Source organism: Microchirus variegatus (genome assembly GCF_963457635.1).
Source record: "Microchirus variegatus genome assembly, chromosome: 9".
NCBI lineage: Eukaryota > Metazoa > Chordata > Actinopteri > Pleuronectiformes > Soleidae > Microchirus > Microchirus variegatus.
The window spans coordinates 19,623,125-19,638,340 of NC_139810.1; the positions used below are offsets into that span (position 1 = coordinate 19,623,125).

The window sequence follows — 15,216 nt, forward strand, 5'->3', positions numbered from 1 at the left end:
GGTAAAGGTGTAGCATTTTGAAGCAATAACATGGAGGTCTGATGCCATCACGACATAAGTTTGATTCTCAGTGATTTCTGTGAATACAAAGAATTCAGTAAGTGCAAAAACGTTGAATCCTTCTTTTTCAAATCAAACATTTACAATACAATATCCCTGTCCTTTACAAAGTGAGATCCAGTGTTTATCTTAGGAGTCTGTCTCTTGACAGTTAATATCTTGACCTTTAAAATAATACACAGAGGCTTTCAGGGGAGTTTAAGGACCTCAGGCAAAAGGGACCTTACATGGAACCAGCCGGACGAACACAAATTCAATGGGTTCTTCGTTGGGTCCCGCCTCACCACTGTACAAGGTTCGATGTTTTCGACTGGTTTAAAGGCTTTTGCGTAATCCTGCTGACGCACGGAAAGACACACACACATGTACCTCCTTGGCAAATGTAAACATTGCCGTTTTAACTTTGTTTTTATGAGCCGAGTGTTTGTGAACGTACGTGTCAAGTGATTATTGCGACCCATTAAAATTTATAGGTCCAACATGTGGTTGTATTAATCAGGAGCCAAATGCAAATTCTCCTTTCAGATGAATTTCACCCTTCAGGTGTTTATGAACAAAGACCCGCAGCGCAGCATCAATTCACATAGCTGGATGTCTAATGACATCATTCTGAAATAAAGTTCTTTGGTATATTGCTCTCTCGCCAAGTGACAGCTTCAAATCTGCTCACTTAAGAAAATTGATGAGGTCCATTTCCAAAATGGTGCCCTTGACAGACATTGAAACGATGGCAAGCGTTAAGTTTTATGTGATGTAGTTGACTCCGACATAACCATGCTACAAGCAACTCCAATCAACTAGTCAACCCATGGCATCCACAGAAGCTGCAGACGCACATGTCCGTGTCATGCAGTGAACTCATTTCTAAATGCAACTTCTTGTAAATTCAGAAAGCAGGATGTCTTAATCTTGCTTTTTGTATTTCCACATGAGGGTCGCAGGGGGCACTGGTGCCAACGCCAGCTGACATAGGGTGAAAGGCGGGGTCACACCCTGGACAGGTCGCCAGTCCATCACAGGTGTAGTGCTTTGGCCTTGGTGCTTTCTGGCGAACCCACCCCGTGTTCACACCAGTTTAAGAGGAACCAAAGTGGGAGGACATTAATCCGCGTTACTCAGGCGGAAGTAAACACAACACGGGCAAAATCTCAATACCTCCTATACTTTCCGCTCGTCTTCACAACCCAGAATATGACACGCCCACTGGTGATGTCATGGTTTGCAGGGAAGAATCAGAAATTTCTTGGTTCCCTCAAGAACCAACTTTTCTGGTTCCAGACCTGTTATTTTTTCAGTCTGAATGCACCGGCTGGTTCAAATTGGGTTTGGGAACCGGAACCGGCACTGAGCCCTGCCGGTGTGAAAGCCCTAATAGAGACAAACAACCATTAACTCGCACACCTACGATCAATTTAGGTATGATTTTGGACTGTGGAGAACTCGGAGAAAACCCAGACACAGGGAGAACATTAAAACTCCATGCAGAAAGGCCCTTGTTCCGGCCGGGTCTCGAACCTGGGTCTTCTAGTATAACTAGTAAGGATAACACCATTAGCCTACTGATTGTTTAAGATATGTTAGTGACCCATATTTGGGACTGCAAAATAGTATTTAAACAAACAGACAAACATTTAAAAAAAAAAAAAAGATTTTGGAACATGCTAAAATCCCTGCAGAGCTCCAAAATCATCGGGCTTAAAGATTTACTGCAGTCCTCTTATCTTTCATTACTGATTAGTGGCTTTCTGCATTTCTTTTCTGATCCCAATCCAACTCTATTAAACAGCTGTTTTTCAGAGGATGCCTCAACTTTATCCTCCAAGCAATGTTTGGAGGTTAAAAAGAGAGAGCGAGGAAAACTGTCTCTGAAATTTAGTTCTTTAAGACCATCTTTAGCCTCTTCTGTTCTTTATAAGAGATCTGTTTCTTTTTGTTGTTTTTTTTCCCCTCATAAAGCTGTGCGACGTATGAAAGCCCTGGAATGAAAGGCAGTACAATAGCATTATGGAACAAAAGCAGGAAGGAGATTGAGGGGAAAAACAAGGGGAAAATGGCATCATCTCTAAACTTAATGAAACAGCATCCTTTCATTTTTTCTAGTAATTATAATAAAGATGGAAAAACATAATAAACGTCTCCCTGCCCCCACCTGCTAACAGTAATTATAATAGACTCAACAATAAATGGTAAAGCAGCGCAGAGCTGCATCTTGGGAATTCTCAGGGGTCTGTGGATTAGCTTGAAAAGCCTGAATGATTAAAATACACTAATTAAAATTTTGTGTTCCTTGGTAACTCGTCTTCCAAGGCCCCTTGTGCTGGCAAAAAGGGAATAAATGCGACAAAAGCAAATACTCTTTTGGACCTGAATAAATAAACAAGTCTAATCAACTTAGTGCTTTTACAGAGGGAGTTACATAAAAAACTTCCTTGATGACCTTTCCTCACACTCACTGCACTTTTCTCCATCAGGGCAATAACAAGGATATTTTGACTGTGTTGTTCTAATCAAGCGAGATTTACCAGACAAAGCAGACAGGTTTGATGTCCTATTACAGTGCTTTTGTGTTAGTTAGTTCAGCCTCATTGTGACTTCTAATTATTATTTGGACAAAGTTCGACACCACTGATGAATTTGTTGGCTAAACGACGTTAATGCTGCTGTGAACTTTGTCTGGATTACAGGGCAAGGGTTTTAAGGGCTTCCACATAATTCCTAGTCTTCACTATAGGTGTAGAGAATAAGACAAGTGTCTGCTTGTTTTTTTAACTCTGAGGTAGTGTTAATCTATAGTTAAAAGATCAGACAGGAAAGGGATCAAAGCACCGGAGGTTCCAATTACAATCAAATAACTGCTATGCAATCTACTCAGAAAGCAGTGTCCCTCCCTTTGTATTCGATGACGCTTTAAATCAGGCAAAAATAATATTGGAAAAATATGTTTTATAAAACACATGCACGTGTGAAACAGGTACCGTTGCCTAGATTCTCCTCCACAGATCGCGTACATGCTGAATCCTCTTACATTAAGCTGTCACGTCAGCAGAGACTATTTTAAGATATAAAAGGGAATTCTCTACTTCCCACTCTCTTCCGTAACACAAATGAGGCAAATCGGAAACACGTAGGTGAAAGGATTTGTTTTTAATCTGCCTGACAGGTTTGTTGTTTGAAATAAGCGACACATTTCTGTATGAAGCAGAAAATCATGGCAGTGTCTCTGTCTCAGAGCTTCAGCTGTTGTGAACCCGTCTGGTCACTGGGAGGAGTTGGCCCCTGTCTTGCCAGGGTGTCAAAACAGAGCTGTGCTTCAAAAATGCTGTAATGCCTGCAGGGATTACCGAAGAGGCTAAAAAGATTCAAAAAGGACGCTTACAAATTTAATTACCTTTGCAGTTAACCAGAGCTTAGCAGCCAATGACCTGATGTTTCCACTGAAGACTAGCTAAGGGGGTTTGGATTGGAGATGGACGGGCCGAGTAGGCAACAGAGACCGGCGAGTGCGGCGATCCAGGGCGGCTCAGAGCATCCGGTGGGCATACTCAGTGCCAGCCAGGGCAACAACAGCACACATGTGGCCCTATCTACTGCTGGAGTGCAAATTAGATACAGTTGATTAAAATATTGAGTCATTTCACAGTCACTGTTGGGGGAATAAAAGAAGTGTGAGCTCTGGAAATGTGCTGTGGTGTGTGAGTGCGTTTGCATGTATTAGACAGAGAGCGAGCGTGAGGATAGGGGAAGGCTGCAGAGAGGAGGGAGACCGAGCGCTCTTAAATTTGAACAATGAACACATTTCTCACTTACAGAGACTCCCTTTGACAAATGTGACCCGTTTCAAAGGGCAACTTTAAGACACTTCTACTTGCAAAAGCAGACAAATTATCAGCAATAAATCAGCTGACATCACAACAGTAAACAGAACAAGTGTTTGGAAGAGCAGTACTTGTGTTCATGAGCAGCGTGTTCCACATAGGCAGCATTTAACAGCCTGCGCTGTCTCATTTTAGCCCGAGTAAGAAAAAGGAAACCAAAGTTCTTTGTTAGCCAAAAAAAAAAAAAAAGTGAATATGACTTGTGGTACAAAAACTTCTGCCTTGCTGCAATATAACAAAAGAAAATTAACACTTTGGGGTTGCCCTGGTAACCTAATTGCATCACAACACTGCACACAGGAGCCAAAGTAACTGAATTTTGATGAAAAGGCGGTGATAATTTACGGCATTGAGAAATTAGTTGCCGTGGCGACGCGTTAATTACATCTCAAATTAACAATGCAAGTGTAGTGAAATTAAATATAAATCATATTTTCTGCATAAATTACAGGGGTTGATTAGTGCGGGCGCCAGGAGAGAGAGAGGTTGAGATTCCAAGGGCCTGTCACAGCCCCCTCCCTCCTTCTCGCTCTCTCTCTCCCTCCCTCTTCCTCCATCTCTCTCACACACACACACACACACACTCAATGCCACCCCTCTCATCTTGACTGGTTCCTTTAAATACAGGGACTGGGTTACACTAGAGGACACACAACTTAACCCGAGTATGTTTGCATTTTTACAATACATTAATCAGTGTAGTTTTTCCCGTATATTAGTGAAACTCTCCTCTAACGGTTCGTCTTCTTCTTCTTTTATTTTTTAAATGTTTCTCTTTGCAGAGTGAATGGTGTTTTTCAATGTGTGTGTGGTTGGGACGAGACTGTGCGTGACAAACTTCCACCAACTCCTAATCGCGTTCGACTGCAATACAACGCATTCAGAAATGCAACGTAAAATACAGCCTCGCGCTAGTTCATGCAGGACAGGAGCAGTCATACGCCAGCTGTGATCAGCTGACAGATCGCAGATGACCGCATTCTATTCTAATCACGCTCCAATCACAGCCACTCTGTCACGAAGGTTGTCCAGTTAAAATATCCCTCCCACCTCACTCATTTCTTGCGCCGCCAATGCTGCCTCACACCGCTGCCGCTATCAAAGCTTTGCCGCCGCCACCTTTTTAGATCAGAGTTCAACTACTTATCCTCAAAATATCCGCCTTTTTGCCTACTTTTCCAGAATAACTGAATAACAATTCAGTTTAAACAATTTAAAATGAAGAAAAACGAAATTTCGAAAAAACGCTGTAGTTATAAACGAATTGAAATTGAAAATACAGTAATAACCACATGTTGACTTTGACTTACATCTAATTTTTCCGATAGCACAAACCGTGGCATAATTACGTTAATGCAAATTGTCTTCGATACGTTCGGTGTTAAAGGGTTAAAAGTTTTAATTTGTTTTTCAGTGTCTTGCTTGGGTTTAGTTACGATCACAATGTTTAATGTACACAAACAATCAGATTTAAATGCATTGCATGCCGTGCGCAATTGTGCGTGTGTGTGATGATGGACTCGGCGGATGTGAAGCTGTTATCCTGGGTTTTTGTTCGTCCGGGAAAGCCAGGAGAAGAGAGCGAAGAAGAAAAAAAAAGCACTGTAGTGAAGAAAAGTGAGTCTCTCCTCCCCATGATTCCTCATGTGGCCCAACATCTCTTTAAGCATCACAAACAAGCCTCAGGAGTAATGTCAAGGAGGGAGGGTGGGAGGTGGTGCTGGTGCTGAGCTGAGAGAGAAAGCTGAGCACAAACACAACAGCAACAGGAACCAACTTGAGCAGTCTAAATTATTCATACACCAGATGGATACGTTTCCCAAGGATTTCACGCTAAAACACAGCTATTCCGACTTCCCCGCGCTGTACCGTGTCTGTTCAACGGACGGCACCAGGAATCAAGATAACTATCACTTTATCTAAAATGTTTCATGTCTGATTCATATCAGCTTTGAAGAGTGGAAGCCCCTCGACACCGCGATCTCACGTTTGTTCTATTCCACAGGCACAATGAAGGGGGAGAACATGTTCTCTTTCCTCTATCTTCAAAGACGTAGGCACTGCTATGACCTTGTCTGAAGGATATTATACAAATCAAAGGGCCCTTAGAGACGCATGTCATGTATATCACTGACTACACCTCAGTTGCTTGATGTGAGCTTGTAGGCAGCCCAAAGGTGCTGGAATTAAAAGAACAAAAAAATGAAGATGTTATATTATGTAAATAGAAATAGTATGTGCCGATGCTATCCCTCGTTCATTCCCAAAATAATAATCTTCAACATAAGTCAACTTGTGTTTTAAGTTAAGTCATTATTCATGTTCATATTCTTTTGCCCAACGAGCCTTAAAACTGTTGACTTTTTGGGGGGATACACACAACAAGGCCTTTATAGCTCAAATATCCATATCTTGAATTCAAACAAATACAATACTGAGGACATTTTCCACGACTGAATAACTCCATTAGCTTTAACAGACCAAATCTCAACATAATAAATTCCCTTGTTTATCCGAATTTAATTTTTTTACACTGATTCACTCATGTGACTGTGAAACTCACCATAATAGATGGGTGTTGATAGTTTAATGCTCCAGCTTACCAATGGATGGATTATGGTTTTGTACACTCCCATGAGAAATATTGCTATTTCACAACGCAGCCAGAAATCCAAAGACACTGCATTTATAACAACTTGAAGAAGCGAAGTGCACCAAGTTTTAATACAATATAAAAACAATCAGCGGCCGTTCATAAAAAAAATAAATAAATAAAACCTTGGGTTTCTGTCAGTGAAGGATTCAGCTTGCACATGTAACATGCTTATTCAAAAATGTTAATGTTCTGTTTACAATGTTTCTCAGAACCACAGCTATTAGTGGGCAGAAAACTAATCATAAATACCTGCCAACTAATCTGCCACCATAATAATCGTGTGTGGCGTTGCGCTCCCACCACCCCCCCATTGAGAAAGCATCAACTTTTAACACAAACCACCTCGTCTCATTTCACAGAAACTAACTTATTTTTTTACTGGAAAGAGGAGGTTGGGATGACGTCAGTCCCTGGGGCGCTCCACTGCCGAGCCATTCCAGAATGAAAATGCCGACTTTCATAATGACAAGACATCATTAACAGAATAAGTAGCATTTACAGTGGTCTATTTGCACCGTCCCCCTCTGGAAGTAATTCCAATGCATTTAGACAGAACTTTAAGTGCTTAAGAGTGGGAGGGGCTGCTATTTAATGGTCCAATAATGTCTCAGCAAAAGCATACTTGTCCTCCCAAGACAGTTCAAAAAAGTAACACAGTCAGACAGAGCAGTTGGGCGATTCAAGAGGCATTCAATAAAACACATATCTAACATCCAGCCATCCATCCATTCATCCATTTTCTACCGATTTATCCTCCACCGGAGGGTCGCAGGGGGTGCTGTGCCAATCTCAGCTGACATAGGGCGACAGGCAGGGTACACCCTGGACAGTTTGCCAGTCCATCACAGGGCCACATATAGAGACAAACAAACCATTTACTCTCACATTCACACCTACGGTCAATTTAGAGTGACCAATTTACCTAATCCGCATATTGCGGATGTTTTTGGACTGTGGGAGGAAGCCGGAGAACCCGGGGAAAACCCACGCACACACAGGGAGAGAACATGCAAAACTCCATGCAGAAAGGTCCTTTTTCCAACCAGGGTTTGAACCTGGTTCCCCTGGCTACAAAGGCAAGAGTGCTAACCACTACACCCAACCGTGTGGCACATACATGACGATACAACCAAAATCATCAAATTCTATCAAAACACCACATCATGGCACGTGGCATGGCAGGTGTGGTCCACCCGGCACCACGCAGGCAATTTCAAAACCGGTCACCACTTAACCAGGAAAGACACCTATCGCTGTGATATTTGGTCAGATAAAATTAGTTTCATACGACTTGCTCCTAAATGTCACACACAAACTACTGTATGGAAAAGAAGAAGAAAAAAATGCAAGACCCACCTAACAAGTTGAAATAAACCCTGCAGGATAAATGGCTCTCCGAGGGGAACCAAAAGCTGATGGCTTTGAAACAGGGGGGAAGGCATTTTCAGCAGGGCTGCCCAGCATGAGAGATCCTGTATGTCTCACAGCTGAGCTTGTTTTATTGAAAGGTTGCTTGAAAGGCCCTGAACCCAAGAAATCAGTGGTCATGTTTGTTTGGCTTAAAAGGGAGCAGCATTTAAAAGCTCCGGGATAAAAAGCCGCTCACAAAGTGAAGAAAATGAGATGGGCTGGTGCCCATAGCAACTTGGAAACATATGCAGGGCAGATTTCGAGAAATTAATAAAAATGGCCTCAATAAAGCTTCGATTACAACCTGGTACAAATGTGCACAGTACAAGCCAAGCTTAACTGCACTGTGCAAATAAGTGCCAGTAGCAGAGCTGTTATCAGGTAATGGAGTCAGAGGAAGAGAGAAGGCCTTTGTGAACTTGACACTCCCATTAGGCCCCTACTGGAAAGTGCAGTATTTGATCAGGAGATGGGAACTGCGCAAAAATGAACTGAAACTAGATCCCACATGACTTATTTTCCTGTTGGCTTTCAGCTTTGGGTGTCACTCAGACTTAATAAAGCTCTCAGATTTTCATTTTATCACAGAAAATAGACTGAGTAAAAATAAAATCAGTTGGTTTTGCCTTAATGGAGGAAAAGTAATGGCGAGGTGAAACTGACACAACACATTTTATCCATAGTAATACCATCAAAATGAAAGCATATTCACTTCTGGTGTTTTCCAGGAATCAATTCAAACTGAGTATTGCCCTTTTTCGCAGACTTTATTTCATAATGGTTCCAACAAATACAGCACTTTGGCAATAGCCTGTCACCTCGGGTGATACCAACACAGCTATTTCGACCTATAGAGTTACAGTATTCTCTAACCCACACTGTACCTCCTCCACCAACCTATAACTCTTATTTTATTTCCGCACTTTATACATTAGAGGTACATTACATCCATCCCAGTAGATAGGATGAGTCCACTTTTACGCCCAGGTGTTACATTGCAAGGTTAGGTCATTTGGATGGCTATGACCTTTGATGGCTCCATCTTCGATGAAAATGATCTGGTAATCTCCACATTGACATGCACACAGATGCCCTTGTGCTGTACATTCACACTATGGTGATAAGGCCAGAGCAATCCACTCAGGAGATATTATGAGAAAAATTAATTTGGGAATTGCAAATTATAATTAGAAAGTAAGGCCACATTTCTCTGTCTCCGGTTTCGTGGGGTTTGCACAGTTCAGGCTAAAGCTAAATGAAGGAGATTTTTCTTTTTCCTGGATTATCCTTTAAAAGGCAGCGTATGGAAGGGATGTTTATCACTCCGGTCTTCTAAAGAGAATGCTTTGCTTTTAAAGAAGTAATTAGATCAAGCAAAGTAAAAGGAAAAATCCAACACTGAGTCCCAAGTGGTCTACTAGGCGTTTAATTATTCTGAGGAAGACAGATGTTAAATTGTGTATGCCCATCAGCGCTAAGATTTTCTGAAGATTTATCATTCATGTAAATCATGAATAAAATATTTCCTTGTTGACAGAAATTGTTACATCTGTTTGGCGCATCATTTACTCACAAATACAACCAAATTAAGTACACAAATCTGACCTATTAAAGTCTGTTTCCAACACAGAGTGGACATAAAACCACAAAACTGACACATCGGGTGATTTCTATTCAACTGCATTAGCTTAATGTGATTGAATACTTCACAAAATTGTTATTACAACCAGTTGCCAGTATCAATGTTATGGCTCATCTGTGTACATTTACTACAACTTTATACACATTGCTTCTCAGTGGTGTGTATAAAACTAAGAGATTATATCACCCTATGAAGTTTTTTTGTTTTTGTTTTGCCTATCAAAAAATAAATAAATTAACCATCCGTCATGTATATGTGAGCTTCTGTTTCCCCCAGATGTATGAATAAATAAGTAAAAACAGTCAAGCATGTGTGAGAGTGTCATGGGGATCACGGACGAGGCAATGGTGGTGGTGGAGGTCGAGCAACAAGCCACTGGGACGGTAGCGTCTCCAGTCGCCCCTGGCGACCATCACGTTGCCATGCTCCGGAACAGACAGGCCCGCTCGCACAACAGATGGAACTAATGATGCGAAACAAAAGAGATCATTTCACCGTGGTCCTCCAGGAAGCCACAAAGAACTTTGAATGATGGAACCAGGGGACTTGCATGGGGTTAGATATGGGAAGCGGGTTTTTCTTTTTTTTTTTTTTTTTTGTCTTTTTTCCTGGAGGTGCTCAGCTGAATAGGAAAACAGGGCTTTGATGTCTCTTACAAAAAGCAGCACATTAGGAAAAGCAAGTGTGAAAATATTAGAGAAATGCTACTCAGCCGTCAAATTCTCTGCCCACTGAGGACGGCCACTGGAGATGGATTTGTTTCTGGTTTTATGGACTTCTGGGGTTCCTGATTAAGGCTTCATCAGACATCTTATTCATGGAAAAGGATAGACAGCGGTGAAACTGCAGCAGCAGAATGGACATCTGGTCTGTTCTTATAAGTGGTGCAAATCATTATTCTACTGACAAATTGTTCAAATAAAAAACAGAAAACTAGTTGCAGTTGAAGAGCGCATTGTTAAGTCTCACTTTGGGATACACTGGGAGGTAATGTCACATACAATTAAGGATAAACTATCGGCCTACTGATATTAGACATTTTGACGCATTTAATCCGACAGCCAATAAGAGATCAATTTATTTATTTAAAACGTCAATTGACTTTATAAGGCATGGTGCTGAGCCTGGGAGCTTCCTGAACTTTTGGTCAGAATTTTAAAAGAAAGATGTCTATTGTCTAAGATTTAAAAAAAAAACTTTAACATGTTGCAAATCTGAAAAGCTGTTTAGTAAACATATGGTTATAGGCATTTAAACGTAAAAGTTAAGTGTTGGTGTTTAATATTTTGATAACATGAAAAAAAAAAGATGTGATTTTAAAGTCAGTTATTCACTCGTGTTATCAGGCAGGTCAGTGTGACATCAAAGGTTTATTTTTAATACTTGATTTTGCCACGCACAAAAAAACACAACACCAATGAAACGTGTAAGGCAAATTTACAAAAGGACCTTACCATCAAAAGAATGCGGCGAGCACGGTTGTCAAACACCTTGTAAAGTGCAACCGCTTATGTGCACCAACCATTTTTTACACTGTGCCGGGTGACAGTTGTAAACAAACTGCTGTGTCCTGAACTGACAAAAACAAATCAAATTTGAGCTGAGGACATTTGCATATCCTGAGGGACAGGATTAGATTTAGAGGTCATCTCTTATGAGCCAGTCCTCAGCAGACGCCAATGTAATGTTTCTATGTCAAGTACATTCACTTGAAGCCTACGTGCGGGGCCCGGTCTGTTTTCCAAGCAGTCAGACAGTCAGAGAGGGAGCACACAGCGCTCTTTATACAGCATGTGAACTAAGAGAAACCAAACACCTAGGGATGGGATTTAACCAGGATGGAGCGGAGTGGAGCCCAATCCACGCCCCATCCACACACGGAGGGGATCACCGGGAAAAGTTCAGCACCGACGCCGACACAAACAGCAGAGCAAGCCCTGTATTAGAGTCAGGTTAGCAAAGATAACACTATCAGCCTGATCCCCATGGGTACCAAATGCCAGGCCTTACTGGCAAATAAAGCTATAGTGTCTTGACTCCTTGGCACATTAGCTGTGATTACAATGACCTTCATTATATCAGCTACCCTTATTACAACACGTAGAAGGCGTCTCTCCCCTGGGTAAAGCACAGTGGGGGAAAGAATGAAGAAAAGCAGTGAGATTCTCAAGTAAGACTTGAGCAACGAAAACCAAATAGTGAGACCTGTACTGTAATGTTCGATCGCCACATTTGCTGACTAGTTGCTCTGCTTTAAAGGTCCCATATTATGCTAAATCAATTTTTTAATAATTTAAATCCTTATATTTGGGACTCTGTGGGAAAAAAGATGACTCACTCATGTCTTTGTGGTCCTCCTCAGTCTAAGTACAGGAGATAAAACACACAAGGTTGACTTCTGCACTCATTGGGACGTCACACTGCGCTAAATTCCTGGAATCGGTGTCTCGCAGAGCTCCGCTTCGTCCATAAAACATGCAAGAGTGCTAGCGAGGGCAACAGTATCCGAAAACTGGAAACCCGCGAAAAGTTCTACTCTTAGCTCCACAGTGCAGCACAGAGTCCTACACAAACTTCCAGCCTCAGAGGATTTATCTGTCCAGTGGATACATGTTATACAGTATATGATGGCTGAATGTGCCTGCTAGAGCCTGCACATGATCACTTTTCTAAATGCTAACTGCTGTTAGCTCCCAGTAGCCTCTGTGGTGATGTCATTTCCTGTCCCTTAAGTTTCATTTTATCTTTTTTATTTCTTTATTTTTTCTAAGGTGGACCTAAAGAGATACTACTAAACCGAGAGTTCTGAACAGGGCTGTTTTGGCAGGGTGATTGAACTACTATGGTGCTTCATCCTTATGGTATTTTGACCAAAACATGTCACAGACATGTTCATTAGGACACCAGGGAACTAGGTTAACTTGGAGAAATAGGGTATAATATGACCCCTTTAAGACAGTTGAAGAGTGCAATGTTAAGTCTCACACTGGGAAACATTGGTAAGTAATGTCATATAAAAGTTACATAAAATTAGGGATAGACCGATTATCAGCGCCGATATTCACCATTTTGACGCATTTCAGCGCATATCAGCATCTGCATTTTTTTAAAATCAGATGGCCGATAAGACATCAATTTATTTATTTATGTAAAATTCCAATTAACTTTATGCTGCTGAGCCTGGGAGCTTCCTGTCAGAACAAAGATGTCTTTTGTCTAAGATTAAAAAAATAACTTTTAACATGTTGCAAATCTGAAAAGCTGTTTAACAAACACATGCTTAAATGCATTTAAACATTAAAGTGTTGTTGTTTGTATTATTAAAAATTTTAATGTCAATATTTTCACTTTTACTGCAAATTAATATCGGCTCCAATCCATCCATAATCCAAATATCGGTTATCGGCCTCCTAATAATCGGTATTGGCCCTGAAATAAGCGTATCGGTCTATCTTTACATAAAATACAGGCATTTGTTTGAAACTGTTCTGAACTTTTGGAGTTGTGAGAAAACCAAATGCTTTGAAACAGTAATCAAATAAAAATGGAATAAGTCCAGGATATCAAAACCACAAACTCATCTGCACTGCAGGTTTCCCCCACAGCAAAGGGGGCTTATCCTCATTATCATTTCCTTTTTGAGCTGAAGCTCCTTAAAATAACACATCTAAACTGAGCCACGAATATCACACTTTTACAGATTTCATAAAAAAACAAGTAACGGGGCTTTAACATTCAACCTCGTGTGCACACCGCCAATTTGAGGTTTAATAATGTAACAATGTTGTTAACCTCTATTTCCTGCCCAGTCTGTCCCTCCACAGGCCACACTGTGAGCTCCTGGCAAATGTTGCCTCTGTGGTGGTGACTCTCGTTCAGTCCGATCACACTGTAGGCTGGGGGATTCTCTCCCACAGCCCTGCTCATCCCTGCTCCGTGCTCCCGCTGTGCATCTCAGACTCCAAAATAGCAGACATTGCCCTGAGAGAGCAGCTCACAAAAACATCCCAACGCGGGATGAGGTGAACTGTGGGAGTTCTGAGGACTAGTTGGAGGGTGCCGTGTGTGTTTTTGTACTGAGATTGGGAGGGGGGGCAGGCACAAATTAGTTTGTTTTGGGGGGGAGAACAAATCAAGAGATATTAGGATTTACGGGATGCGCCTCAGCAGCGCGTCGAAGGCGAGATCACCGACCGAAGTAAATGAAACCACACAGCATCCCCTCTCAGCCTCTCATTCACATATTTGTCAAAGTATAATTCCTGGGAAAGAACAGAGGATACAATAGCCATATAGCCAAGAGTGCACTTAACAAAATCAGAGTTTAAGCCATGTTGATCCCCTATGACAGTATGTTGAAAAAAAAGGGAAAATAAAATTGTAACTTAATTATAGATTTATAATGAGCCACTGCACCAGCGCCAAAAACAAGTCCCATACCAAGGCAAACAGGCACCTGCTGAATGTTCCCTGCTCATGGGTTTTCATAGCTTAATTAATCTAGGCCTTGGGGTATCATGACTCGTGCGTGGCACTTGCGTGCATGTTTGAGACAATTAAGTTGTTCCATGAAGCAGAGGTGTGGAGCACAGTCACACGTATTGCACCTTAAAGGCCGCATTTTGGGTTTTTCTGAACGTCAAGTAAACGATCCGATAATAATTTTTCCGCCATGCAGGGAGGCTGCCTGAAACATAGTTAACTCATATATTAAGCAATGGAGCTTGGTCTCTCAGTGCCTCTGTTTATAAAAAGCTGTTTTTTTTTCGACTCACCATCATTGCTATAGGAAATATCTGTTATTACATTTACAGTCATATTGGTCGGCCATCTACGATAAAGCCAAGTGAAGTTTTAGACTCACCTTAGAGTTGAAAAATCACCCGCCGCAGCCGAGTCCGCTGTTATCGGCTCCGGCCAATGTTCACTCTACCGCCATGTATTTTCTGTAGATAAACATAAAACAGCCGTTTAGCACCACACAGTTTCTTTGAAATGAGAGATTTAAAGCACAGAGGTTGTTTTTTTTTTTTTGGGGGGGACTAGATTGTACAAAAGATGCCATTTCTACAAACGCAGCAAACACCAAAGCAATCACACAAAGTCACACAGATGAAAGAATGACATAAATACTATATTTTAGTCTCAATGTTCCATTCGCAGTTTGATATAAAAATGTGTTCTGCACCTTGATAATTACAGCGTCACCAACGCATTTTTAAACTTTTGATCGTACGAGAACATTTTCAGTGTAGAAAATGAGCACTTGATGCAGACAGACACATTTGCAAGGTTTTAGGTCTGATGGGAAAATCAAAAATGTTGACTCCGTCTTTGATCCAGGTGTGACCAAGGGAGAAAGAAAGTCACAATTTTGGTCGCAGCTGGTTGAAGCACAGAAAGGAAAAAGTGGTGGCTCGATCGGCGAAGGTCAAGCAGATGAAACATGTTAACTTTAAAGGATGCCACGACAGACGGTTTTTCCTCAAAATAAAGACGACATCTCCTGAAAACCCCGAATTCCTTCTATCGCTGTTTGATTGAATTGGGACAAAAGTAGGAAATTCTTTCGA

The 15,216-nt window shown here is 41.4% G+C and overlaps 1 protein-coding gene across 1 annotated transcript in view; it reads right to left on the bottom strand.

Moving 5' to 3' along the window:
* casz1 (castor zinc finger 1) overlaps window positions 1-14,588 on the bottom strand; it is a 132,274-nt gene extending 117,686 nt beyond the window's left edge. The window contains exon 1 of the mRNA XM_083895364.1: window positions 14,508-14,588. The gene's annotated coding sequence lies outside the window, so the exon portion shown is untranslated. The remainder of the gene's footprint in view (window positions 1-14,507) is intronic.
* Between the last annotated feature and the right edge of the window lie 628 nt (window positions 14,589-15,216).